Consider the following 13,934-nt stretch of genomic DNA (forward strand, 5'->3'; position numbering starts at 1 on the left):
CATGCTCCTTTCCTTGATTAGTGACAAAAGTAACCGAATCATCCCCCACCCTAAGTGTAAGTGTTGATTCCCGCATATCAACTATGGCACATGCGGTATTCAAGAATGGTCTTCCTAGGATGATTGTAATCTTGGGGTCTTCTTCCATGTCCACAACTACGAAGTCAGTAGGGAACACCAACTTATCCACCTTGATTAGAAGATCTTCACATACTCCTTTTGGATGGATCACCGTTTTATCTGCTAAATGGATGGTCATGTGGATAGGTTTAAGTTCTGGAAGGCTCAACTTTTTGAAGAAAGAGTAGGGCATAATATTGATACTAGCCCATGAATCAGCAAATGCTTAAGTAGTAACCAAATTCCCAAATTGGCAGGGTATAGTGATGCTTCCCGGATCACCCATCTTTTCTGGTAGTTCATCCGACACTATTTTTTAATACTTCTTCCATGTTCTTTCTATTTGTGATGAGCTCTTTAAGCAAGGATGCATACTTTTACATGTGAAGGAGTGTTTCAACAAATGGGTTGTTCACTTGAAGTGTCCTTAGATGATCCATGATCTTCTTACACTCTAGAATCTGCTTATTCTGAATGGCTCAACCTGGAAATGGTAATCATGGCTGATATGGCTTTAAATAAGAAGTATTTTTTTCTGGCAGGTTGTGGGCTCGTCGAGTCCATGTTATGTGTGTTGGATTAGTGTCTAAGTCCATAACTATTTTGGTATGTACTTGACCCGATTATGAGCATGGTCCTTTTGGGTTGCCTTCACCATAGCAATATGTAGGATGATTTAAGGAGAGAAAGGTTTAAATATCATTTATTAATATATTATGAGAATAATATATTAAAGGAGAAATCATATTGTTTAATTAATATTAGTCAAGAATTAATTGATAATTAATTTTGTGGCTAAAAGAGATTAATTAAATTTAGGGAACTGGACTGCAATTATTGGATAATTGAGTTATTGGGCTAAGGAATGCTAAAGGATCAAGGGGTGAACAAAATTATGATGGAAGCCCATCATATTTTCGTCCATGGCCTTATCCAGAAGGTTCCATGGGCTGCGTAGAGTTTAAGCTGTCCATTAGGGTTTTTACTGAAACCCTAGCAGCCTACACAAGTATATAAGGGACCCCTTAGGCTCCAAAAACGTGGAGAACACTTCCATTAGGGTTTCTAGTCGTTTTTGGGCAGCCTCTCTTCTTCTCCTCTTCATCCAAGTTGCATAAGGTGTTTGTGACTCCATTAGAGGTGCAGCACTTGAGGCACTAAGCTTTTGAAGCCAATCCAAGCAAGGAATTGATTGTTATTGCTATATAACAATCAAAGGTAATTCTCTAAACCCTAATTCAGTTCATAATATGTTAGATCTAAGTTTATTAGTCTTGGATTCAAAGCATGTACAATAGAGAAACCTAGATCCAAGCATTAGGGTTTGTATGAGCACATAGGATTGTTTCTTATGCATAAAACCCATCAGTGGTATCAGAGCCTTGATTGGTTTCAGTTGTATGTGATGCTTAATTGCTTTATTTGATGAAAATCGAGTTTTTTTGGCCTCTGCCCGACCTGACTCGGCGAGTCAGTGGATGAACTCGGCGAGTCTGTCTGACTCGGCGAGTCTAGTCCCTGACTCGGCGAGTCCAGGGGTCAGACAGAGGGATTTTCGAGTTTTGGCTGCTGTTTTGACTTGGATTTGATTCCTAATTCGTTTTTTTGAAGTTAAAATCCGATTTTTATCTTAAATTAGTGAATATCCTTGCCAAAACAATAGATAATTTCAAATCTTTTAAATATTGGTTGTTTATATGATAAATATGGATTATTTCAAATTATTTGGTAATTATCTAGTGACTAAAATAAGATTAGGTCAAATATAGATAATTATGAAATTAATTGTTTAATTTGAATTATTTGTTGTTTGATCCCTAATGTTTTGCAATGTTTCAAAACTTGCCCTCAAGTTTTGGAATTTAAAATTTGACTAAAAGTTTAATTTTGAAATGTTAAATTCTAAAACCCTAGTAATTTGAAAAGTTCAAATCACATCCTTATGTTTTATTAATTAATTAAAGTGTATAATTAAAAGTGATTTAATAAACCCATAAAGTTTTGGTTTACACTTAATTAAATTAAAAGTATAATTTACTAAGTTAAACCAACTAGTATTTTAAAAGTATAAAATACACCCTATACTATATATAACATTAAAAGTCTAATATTATATATGTATGAGTAAACAGTCAGTCTTACCATTAGTAGGCCTCATTCACGAAGTTGGTCTCTAAGGGGTGTTTAAGGAAATTGCCTATAAAATGGCGATTGAATGGGTATCCACTCTTACCCACCGCACTCTTGACTAGTGGAAGGTCGTTAGCCGAACGGGTAGGACAGGACAGAAACCTTCCATTATAAGTATAATGAAGTACAAAGTAACTAAATGCTTTTTCAAATTCCCAAATCATAGTTACTTTAGGAAAAATGTGAAATTGTATGCTAATCCATAGAATTACACTTCGTACCCCTATCAAACGTTAGTGGAGCGTGTGTGGTTAACCGACACACTAATTTGGGGATGACATTGGTAGCGAAGGGTGACTCGATATTTTTCATAGATCAATGGAGCGTGTGTGGCTAACCGGCACATTGATTAGGTGATTGTAGCATTGGGTGCACTACGTGATTCGTATGGTTATTCACACCTTGTTTGTGATCCTCGGCATCCCAGTCACAAATAGTAGGGCATAATCAAGATTAAACATGCCATTGAAAAGTTCAATGAGTCTCAAAAGATCTAGGAGTTTCAATTCATTTAAAACTTAATATTCCTTTTCGTTTTTCATTGTGGAAATTGGTAAATCGTCATTTACCTACCTTCAAATATTATGCAACTAGATTACGGCATCCCTCTTCTAGGTTGTAGAGTATTGTGTTGGATCCTAGCTTGATGTTTCATTTGGGTGTTACATCAAGAATTCTAATCAACATAACTTGAATTTTCTCCCGTTTTGTAGATGTCTGAATCTTACAATGGTCTTCCCAAATCCCATGGAACAAGTTTTCCAAATGAAGATGACGTTGCGAGATACGATCAAGGAAATGAGAGTCATGCTTCACTTCCTCCACCTCCTCCAATTATTCTCCCTGACCCACAAGTTCAAAGGCTTGAAAAGTTCAAGCTCACTCAAGCCCTTTTGGCAAGTAAACACGAAGATGGGAAACTTGTGTGTGTGCACGTCTTAGAGATGAAAACACACATTGATAGGTTAAACATGTTGGGTGTCGAGATTTCAAGTGAGTTGGCTGTTGACTGGGTTCTTTAGTCACTTCCTGAATCATATAGTGAGTTCGTTAGAGAGTACTATATGATGGACCACGACGTGACCCTTATTGATCTCACCTATTTGCTTATAGCTGCTGAATCAGCAATGATTTGGCATGCTAATCAAGCAAATTTGTCTGGTGAATCAAATTCCCAAACTTCAATGGACACTGGCAACATTGGAAGTCCAGAAAGAACTAAGTCTGTGATTGTCCGATGTGCTGTGCCAAAGGAGTCCATTTGCTTTTATTGCCAAGAGAAGGGGCATTGGAGACGAAGTTGCCCTAACTACCTGAGAGATCTAAGAGATGGGAGAGTCAAGACGTATGGCTCTACTTCAGGTAAAATCCATTATCTAACTCTTTTAAGTTCCTATTCTAGATTCTTAATACATGATGTGATAAGATTACATTTTGATGTTTTGTAGGATCGAAGAAAAAGAGAGGAAGCTCAAGGGAAGAAGTGAGCTGAATCTAATCGTGAAGAAATGGATTTTGATCGCATTACTTGAAGAATGGATTCTTGAGCTACTACTTGGAGTTAGAATAGATTGTTAAGAAATATCTAATAACATAGTTTTTCAATTGAATTGCATTGTAAGGACAAAATTTTTTTCCGCAATAAAATAAATTTTGACTTTATCTTATTTATTTATCCTTGCAATGGCATGTATGAAAGAATTGATGTTTGAATGTTTCTATTATTAGCAAAAATGGATTTGATTCTTAATTATGTTATTTGTGGAAATGTCGAAAGTGTACCAAATAGGGAGAGTTTCTCATCGCCCAAGTTTCAATTGGACAGAAACTTGGAATCATGCAATGTGTATTGTATGATGAATGAAAAACTTTCACATTTGGGAAACTTAGACTAATTCTTTGGCAAAGTGTCAGTTGAAGGACAAGGAGATCAAGTACACAAGGTTGTGCGTTGATCGAGTCCACCACAAGAGTGGCAAAGATATTCGTCATGATTTACTAAAGTTTAGTAAATATGATTATACTTATAAGATTAAGTGTAATTCTGAGTTGATTGAAAGAGTTTCAATGAATAGTAGAACGAATAAAGAAGAATCATGTAAGCAGAAAGATAAAAGTTTCTCTTTTCTAAGAAGAAGGGAGAGTATCTTTTATTGTGTTTTATGATAAGTCTTAAAGATTAAGAACCATGTCTCAATAGATCCTCTAAGTGAGTCTTAGTGCAATCGCATGTCTAAGAAGAGGGTAGAAATGGTTAAATCAATAAGTCAATCATACTTCGTTCCAATATCAAGTCTTGGAGTCAAGATTGTGACATTGAGTGAAAAGTCTTAAGTAGGTTTATAACACTCATCAAATGTGGAACTTGGAAAAGTTTTCTTATTCTTGCACATTTGAAATTGGTAAGTTGTGCTGTCTTGGATAAGACAAAGAACAACTAGGACCAATTATGTGAAGTGTTTTGTCTTGATAAGAACTACACTAACTCTTGAATATTTGCTTTGTCAAGAAATGTTTCTTGACAAGAGAATCTTATATATCAAGGAGTCAGTGGGAGTCTTAATGGTCTTGAAAGGTTTCAAGAACAAATCAAGAATAAACCTTATAGATCATCACTAGCACACGACTTGAGGTTTACAACCTATCGTGCTGACATTATTTTGTTTCTATGCCATTCCAATTAAGTTAATTGTGTATGTGAGTTCTATGAGATCTCATTTGAATGCATACTAGAGCCTTAGTCGATGGAAAGTACATTGATATGTAAGGACAAATTACTAAACTGCTTGGAAGACATGGTGGGCACTCGTATTACCACAAGGCAAGAAATCAAGATTAAGAAAGTTCAGTTCATATAAGTTTGGATTTGTCGCAAACCTTGGTTTTGGCTAATTCACATGGATAGGAATTCATACACCGTAAGATCTAAGTGTCATAAGATTCCCTCCTTCATGAAAATGACTGTGAGGAATGCTTTCACTAAGAGAGATCTTAAGAGGATAGCAATTGTGAAAATTGTATTCTCAAATTCGATTATGGTTACGACATCCCTTTCCATAGTTCGAATTGTGAGATTTGGCAGTTAGTTTGAACATTTGGAACTTAGTAACATAAGTTCTGAATTGTTTAAGCATACATATGAGCTATCTAAGGCAAAGGTGTATAAGTTTAAGAAGCTTAGATAAAGGCTTATCGAAGCATCTGGTATTAGAAATATGAATTTTAGAAATTCAATAGGCATTGTTTTCTGGAAGTTCATTTGTTTTCTGAATACATGTCAAAGCTAGTGGGAGCATAAGTGTTATGTTTATATAATAATAATCATCATGATAGTGGGAGCATAAGCGTTATGCTTGTATGATTATTATGGCAAGTATTGTAAGTTAGCAATATTAATTATAGAAAAACAAAGATTCAATTTGCAAAGTTGCATGGGTTGAAAAGTTGTTTTGCTATAATTAAGGGAGAGAATATTATACTTCATTTCGATATCTAAAGCTTAGATTGAGAAATTTTAATATTTTCAGTCAAAGGATACATTGTGTGTTCTCAAATTTCGATTATGATTACGGCATCCCTCTTCATAGTTCGAATTGTGAGAATGTGACACATAAAATATTATGGCAGAAGATTGATAAAGTATAATATCTTTATGTAAGACATTATGCATCGTGTCCCATACGCTTCGGGTATAGGATCGACTGCAAATGCTATAATATTTTACCATTCTAAAAATTTTCCATATGTCTAGTGCATTAAGAGGGAAAAAGGACTAGAATTGGTTTTGACTAAAATAATTAAAAAAACTATCAAAGGATGATGCAAAGTTCGTTGAGGATTGGTCGCTTGTGAGTAGTTGGAAGTATGGTATTGGATGGACCATATCGACATTATTATGAATAGATAAGATTCTATTAAGAATGAGTTGTCATATGGCAAATGTGGAAATGTTTCCATATTGGGAGTTGGATATTGAGATTCTATGCCTAGATTAGAAACTTTTATCCAGGAAGGATGTTCAAATGAATGTACTTTGAATGTGAGACTTCACGAATTGTCTTGTAACAATGTCCGATAGAGTACTTCAAAATTTCATTAGCCAAGTCTTGGTGACTTTTGTGCTATGACTTTATGAAAGAATCGTTGCATAAGATGTTAGAATCTAGCATATTCTAATAGTAGCAAAGAACCTTGTGTTCTTACACTAATGATAAGGATTGGGAATTGTGAAATGAGCATCATTGAAAAGGTTTTTCAATTGATCTATTTCACAAAGTAAGGACCATAGGAAACATAGTGTGCATGCTTTATGCATGGGACAACTATTGTTGTAATTTAAGTAATAAGTTGATTTTCTGAAACAATAAACGATAATAATGAGTAATCAATATGGTGGTTAAATAGAAGTGTTTTATTTACTCTCACAAGTTTGGGGCCATATAGGATTAAGTATTATTGTTATGTTTCAATTTTCATGTTTTGACTTCCAGAATAACTAGGTTATTCAAACATCCACAGTCGGTCATACGTTGGGAGTAGGTATGAATAAAGACTGTCATGAATCTGTCTGTAGATTGTCTGAAGTGTTTAGACATGGCACAAGTTTGCTGCAGAGTTCGTGAGTGCTTTGATAAGATTAGAGTATTGGATTAAACCCACGCTCACTTGGATCACTTCATGGATTTATCACGGGTGATTAGTGAGACGATAATATTGTATATTCTTGAAACCGAGACGTGTGAGTTGTTATTTGTTGGTCGGTTACACATTGATAATAAGTAAACGCACCAGTAACTTGGTGTTATAAAACTTATTATTGTGTGTGATTCGATCAGTAAAGGCAAGCAAGCATATGAGTCGAAGTTTATCCATTCCTTTTACCCAAAGTAGGATAAAAGCGATATCTGTGGGCCTCTCGATGATTTAGTGATGACACCTAAGCGCTTGGCCAAGCCGGGACTAAGTTGATGTGTGCAAATTGTAGTCTGTTATCAGTCGTCATAAATCGGAAGTCGGGAAACAGTATAGAGAGAATGATTGAAATTCATGTCTTTTGTCTATACGATATCTTGAGAATGGAGGAATATATAATCCCCTATCTAGAGGACACGCTATCTGATAAGATCAGAGTTGACAGCGGCTTTTGAAAGCTACGATTGCTGATCAGGTTCTGAAGTCATACAGAAAATAGTTATTAGACTTATCCAAGTGGGTGACTGTTGGATTAGTGTCTAAGTCCATAACTATTTTGGTATGTACTTGACCCGATTATGAGCATGGTCCTTTTGGGTTTCCTTCAACATAGCAATATGTAGGATGATTTAAGGAGAGAAAGGTTTAAATATGATTTATTAATATAATATTATGAGAATAATATATTAAAGGAGAAATCATATTGTTTAATTAATATTAGTCAAGAATTAATTGATAATTAATTTTGTGGCTAAAAGAGATTAATTAAATTTAGGGGACTGGACTGCAATTATTGGATAATTGAGTTATTGGGCTAAGGAATGCTAAAGGATCAAGGGGTGAACAAAATTATGATGGAAGCCCATCATATTTTCGTCCATGGCCTTATCCAGAAGGTTCCATGGGCTGCGTAGAGTTTAAGCTGTCCATTAGGGTTTTTACTGAAACCCTAGCAGCCTACACAAGTATATAAGGGACCCCTTAGGCTCCAAAAACGTGGAGAACACTTCCATTAGGGTTTCTAGTCGTTTTTGGGCAGCCTCTCTTCTTCTCCTCTTCATCCAAGTTGCATAAGGTGTTTGTGACTCCATTAGAGGTGCAGCACTTGAGGCACTAAGCTTTTGAAGCCAATCCAAGCAAGGAATTGATTGTTATTGCTATATAACAATCAAAGGTAATTCTCTAAACCCTAATTCAGTTCATAATATGTTAGATCTAAGTTTATTAGTCTTGGATTCAAATCATGTACAATAGAGAAACCTAGATCCAAGCATTAGGGTTTGTATGAGCACATAGGATTGTTTCTTATGCATAAAACCCATCAATGTGCTCGTCGAGTCGATCTCATAGTTTGCGATTATGGACTTGTTTCTTCGTCTTCAAGATTCACTTTTGCTTCCACTTCCTGGAATGGCTTCAAAGGAGAAACATTAATTTCAAACTTGTTGTTATCACATTCACATGTGCTATTCTCGGGTTCTTTTCAGGATTACTTGGAATTTCACCCGTTGCTCTTTGGTTGACTTGTTGTGCAAGTTGGCCTAGTTATTTCTTAATATTAAGAATGGAGGCTTGCTGGTTTCTCATTAACATTTTTTGCTCTTTCATCATGAGTTGTTGTTCTCTTATTGCAGCATCGGTTGCGTTGTGTCGTTTCTTGAACGCAGCTGCAAATCTTGTGAGCATATCTTCAAAGTCTAGCTTCTTCTCTTGCACCGGTTCCTCTTTTTGGAAGAAACATCTTGTCTTCATTTTATATTTCTCCTCCTTAGCCTTTTTGTACTCATCATAAGGTAGCCATTCTTTCCTTGGTTTTTGCCAATCTTCACCGTATTTATCGCCACTTGAGTAACATACTTGCGCTTTCCGGTTCCCATTTTCATCAAGATCGCATTCCTTTGTAAGGTGAGGCTCGCTATAATTTTCACACCACACTATAATGGCATGGATGGATTGGTCCATCTTAGTCATCCTTCGCTCCATATTCTCCAATTTGGCCATCACAGCTGCTATGCTATCATTCACAGAGTTCACCACCCCTCGAGTCGGTCCATGTCTTGGATTATGATATTCTCTAGAGTGCTTAGAGAATTCTTCAATGAGTCTTTTAACTTTAGCCGGATTTTCATTGTTAATGGGCCTTGAGAGTCAAGTAGTTGTCTAGTAATGACATTTACTCCATCATAGAAGGTTGACACTTCCTGTTGCACATTAAGGTCATTTTGTGGGAAATTCCTTAGCAGACCTTTGTAGCGCTCCCATGCTTCGAATAAAAATTCTCCTACTTGTTGCTAAAAATTGGCAATGGCCTTCTTGAGTGTAGCAATTTTAGATGCTGGGAAAAAAAATTCCAGGAACTCCTCATGCATCTTAACCCATGTAGTAATCTCTCCTAGTGGTAGTGCTTTTAACCAATCCTTTGCAGCCCCTTTAAAAGTAACATGGAGCATCCTCAATAACACCGTCTCTCTAGGTACGTTTGGAATGTTAAAGTAGTCGGCAATGTCATTAACTTCATCAAGATGCTTGTATGCATCTTTGTAATCCTTTCCGTTGAAAGGAATCTCTTTCAATGCAGTAAGGATGTGCCCCTTAAGTTCAAACGTGGCGGTGGTGGGTATGGTGGGTTGCACAAGCCCCGAACCGGTGTCGTCTCGAATCCTCTTTTTGTATGCCTCCATCGAAATGTTGGCAATGTCGGCCATGGTGTTGTCATGTTCTTCTTCATGATCACTCTCTTCAAAATCGGTAACACTTTCCTCCTTCTTGGTCTTGTACTCGGTGTCTTCTTTCGTATTGTTGGATTCCCCTACTTTCTTTCCCTTCTTCTTGCCAAAAACCGATCTAAAACTCTTAAAAGGTGACTTCTTCGGTCTTGTCCTTGTTCTTGCGAAACTATGGTTCCAGGTTTTCAAGTGGTGGAATCAAGGATGACTTTGATCCACGGGTCATAAACAATCTGCAAGAAACAGAAAAATGCATAAAAATAACAAAACAAACTGGAAAATTGCCTTGGACTCGTCGAGTCTGTGCGAAAGGACTCGACAAGTTCAAGGTTAAAACAGAAAAATTTTAAAATGAAATTTCTAAAAGAAAAAAAAACTTAAATCTAATTAAAACGTTTCCTAAAGCAGTAACTTTGTGCAAGAAAATCTTACACAAAGGATCAGTAACACTAGCAATTAAAATTAATAATTTTAGAATCGTTCCCCGGCAACGGCGCCAAAAACATGATGTGTGTGGAATGAACTAGTTTTAATCCTACTTTTTAATATAAATTAGACACACAAAAGGCATTGAACCTGTCGATTGGTGGTATAGTTTAGCAAGCAGGGCATCGAACACAGGGAACAACAATTAAGCTAATTACTAATATTATTTAAAAGCAAGCAATAAAAGAAAAGGGTTTTCTCTAGTTTTACAAGACTAGCAACTTAAGTACTTAACTAATACTCAACTAAGCAACTAACAACTAAGCAAATGAAAATCAACTAAATTCAATAATGGGAAAGACTTCTATTTAGGTTTTGAATCGTTTATTCCTATAGTTGATTTTATGACAAGTGCAATGGATTAATTAGCAATGGCTACTGATTAGTGTGATTAGGTTCACGTTCGCTATTACTAATCCTTTGAAAACAAATCAATTTAAGCAGTGATCAAGTGATTAAACTAATTAATTTCCTAGTATATTGATTCAGGTTAAGTAAGACTTGTAGTAGCTAATCAAATTGCTAATTCAATTCACCTCTTGTTGATGGTTCGTCACACAAGCTCACACATTAATTTACTTATTTTCTAGTTAACCATGGTTTCACGTTCGCTATTCCTAGGCATATAACAATGTTTTCACACAAATCATATGAGATTAGCAATTAAGAGATGTCCATGCAACTTAATATGTTGGTTAATTAACAGAAAATAGTTGTAATTAACACATAAGGTTCTTTAACAAGCTTAACAAAATTCAATCACCAAATTAAATTAATCTAATCATAAAATCAAATCATATTCATAAAGTCATCTATCCTAAACAGAAGTTATGAGTTTTTAGGTCATAATTAAAGCAGAAAACAACTCAAAAACGAAATCAATTGATGCAAACATAGTTTAAACAAAAGATTAAGTAAAGAGTACACTTGAATTGCCTTGATCTATACAAAATCGAATGCTTAGACATGATCTTCGAGTTCCAGAGCTCCAAAAACAACTTGAATCATAAATTATCCTTCTAAGGTTCCAGAGAGAGCTTTTAAATTTGTGAATTAAAGCCCTTTATATAGTTTCTGAAAACAAGGGCTAATCGTCGAGTCCATACACCGACTCGACGAGTCCACCACTTAAAATCCGTATACGATATGGAATCTTATTTGTCCGCGAATCTTCGAGCCTACTCGACGAGTAGGCATCCAACTCGCCGAGTACTTCAGGGTTTTTCTTTCTTTTCTTTCTTTCTTCACTTCCCGAGCTTCCTATCGCTTTTTCTGCTTCCTTTTGCTTTCGAGCTAATCTTTTAGGCTACAAATACGTATTAAACAAATTTTAGTACCTTTCGTTCATAATTTGCAATAAAATAGCCAAAAAGTATTAAGATTTAACACAAAATATATGACTAATTATGCTCATATCATATACATGTACTTCAAAGGTAACATCATCTTGTGTAATAGAAGCATGAACTCTCCACTCGCACTCTAGGTTTTCACACCTTGCTGTGAATCGTGTCGGGTCGCTTTTCTGAATGTAGTATTTAAATTCATTTATGATTGCAAAGTGGTTCAAAGCTCTCCTAAACTCAACCACGTTTCCAAATTTTGAGCCGACTTCCATGCTTATACTATTCTTACTAGATGAGTAAAATACATCGTCATCATTCATTATATCATCTTCATTATCAGAACTGAGATGACCAAGATAACTTTCTTCACTAGGACAAAGCTTTGCATCATACTCATCGTGTGGTTCATCTCTGATGGCACACAAATGGTTAGTATGATTATTCGAGCCAAGGTTATTCTTTTTTGTCACATAAATGGTTACTTGTTTCTCGCTTCCATACATGCCAAGCATATCCATGAACTTTTCATCAGAATCAAGCATAATAAGGGATTTTTTTTGGTGCATACCTGTCAACAACAAAAATAGAAAATTTTGGGTTGTTCTTTGATGAATAACGTTTTACCACTTCTTCATGTAGTTGATTAAACTTGTATAAAAATATGTCTATGTGGATACATTTTTGAGAGCCAAAGCAATATATTTGCCTACAACTATTCTTCGTTAGTCGAAAGTAACCTCCATATTTCAATTTTAACTTGAACTTAGATATTGGTATAAGCCTGAATTTGAAAATTAATTAGAGAAACAATCATACAATTTTGTAAATGTCTAATTAAATTAACACTAAGATATTCGCATAAAAATACTCGATTATTGGAGATGTAGCTGTAACAACGTAAATTTCTAAAACAATTTTTCATTTTTAAAACACCCTTTTATTCACAAGATAATATCAAAACATAATGTATCCACTGTTATCATAACAAAATCACATCCCAGAATCTCAAAACGCAAACTCTATGAGTGTGTACGGATCATGTCGGCGCCTTCCCGCGATCCTCGCTAGTACCTGAAACACATAACACAACAACTGTAAGCAAAAATGCTTAGTGAGTTCCCCAAAATACCACATACAACACATACGCCACTTGAGGCTACAATACGACCCTCTGGTCGATGTGTCTCAGCGGGACCCTCCAGTCTCGTAGCTCGTTGGACCCTCTGGTCCGGTCATAGCTCGTCGGACCCTTCGGTCCAGTCTGTATCGTTGGACCCTTCGGTTCGGTCTATATTGTTGGACCCTCTGGTCCGGTCTATACAACACATGGCATACATATAACAAAATGCACATAATCTCATACATACACATAGCATACAAGACCCTCCGGTCTAAACATAAATACCACTCTAGGTAATGTATAGTGAGAAGACTCACCTCGGGTATCTCGGATAATCTCGCACATGAATATACTGATCTAGCCCCCGCCTAATCACATAAACAGTATCCTCAAATAAATAATGGCTCTCAAAGGCTAGATTAAATCCCTTCCTACAATCCCACAGAAGGGTAAAAGACCATTTTACCCCTCCTTGACCAAAAAGTCCTAATGTTGACCAAAACCCTAAAAGTCAACGAAAGTCAACAGGGGGTAGTACACGGCGCGTGCCATCTCTATACGCAGGGCGTACACCGGCGATCCATAATCGGGGACTCAACCCCTCTCGCTGTGCGTTCTGAGAGTTACGCCTAGCATAAGTCTCGGTTTCAGCCTTTCTTAGATTTTGGTCTTAAACGGTTAAGACTTAAACTCAACTCTAGATCTGACTTCCCCAAGGCCACTTCATCTATAAAGTCGAGACCTTTAAGCCATTGCATGGATGTAAAGGTCCCTAACCCTGAAATATGGCAGATCTAAGCTTATGGAGACCATTTGCTCATAAAGTCTCCACCTTGGGACCAAAAACCCTAAAAATTGGTCCAAGAAGCACAAATCAAAAATGACAAGGAAAGCTTTGAGCTTTTTACCTAAGAAGGAAGCTCCAACCTCTGTAGAACTCGGATCTACTCTTGTCCACCAACTTCTAGCTCCTATAATGGCCTCCTCTTCTCCTTCACCACCTTGAAATGGCACTTTCAAGCTTAGAACACACACACACAAGCTAAGAACGAAGGGTAGCTTTCTATTAGGGTTTCACTCTCTGAAATGGTGGCTGAAGATAAGGCCTTAACATTCCTTTTATAGTGTACAAGCCACAATTAGGGTTTGCATATGGGCCCGCTACGCCCAGCGTAATCCTGGGTATGCCCAGCGTACCTAGGTGAGTCTGTGTCCAACTTAAGCGCATGAGTACGTGCAACATACTCTTCAGTA

At 36.4% G+C, this 13,934-nt stretch overlaps 1 non-coding gene across 1 annotated transcript; it reads left to right on the forward strand.

Annotated features, from left to right (window-relative positions):
- The first annotated feature begins 9,216 nt into the window (after positions 1-9,216).
- Positions 9,217-9,323, forward strand: LOC145060830 (small nucleolar RNA R71). The gene has a single exon (XR_013687013.1). It is a non-coding gene; the product is annotated as a small nucleolar RNA R71 (small nucleolar RNA).
- Positions 9,324-13,934: the final 4,611 nt, after the last annotated feature.

This window comes from Lactuca serriola, chromosome 6 (assembly GCF_051521515.1).
Source record: "Lactuca serriola cultivar US96UC23 chromosome 6, Lser_US96UC23_V15, whole genome shotgun sequence".
NCBI classification, from domain to species: domain Eukaryota; kingdom Viridiplantae; phylum Streptophyta; class Magnoliopsida; order Asterales; family Asteraceae; genus Lactuca; species Lactuca serriola.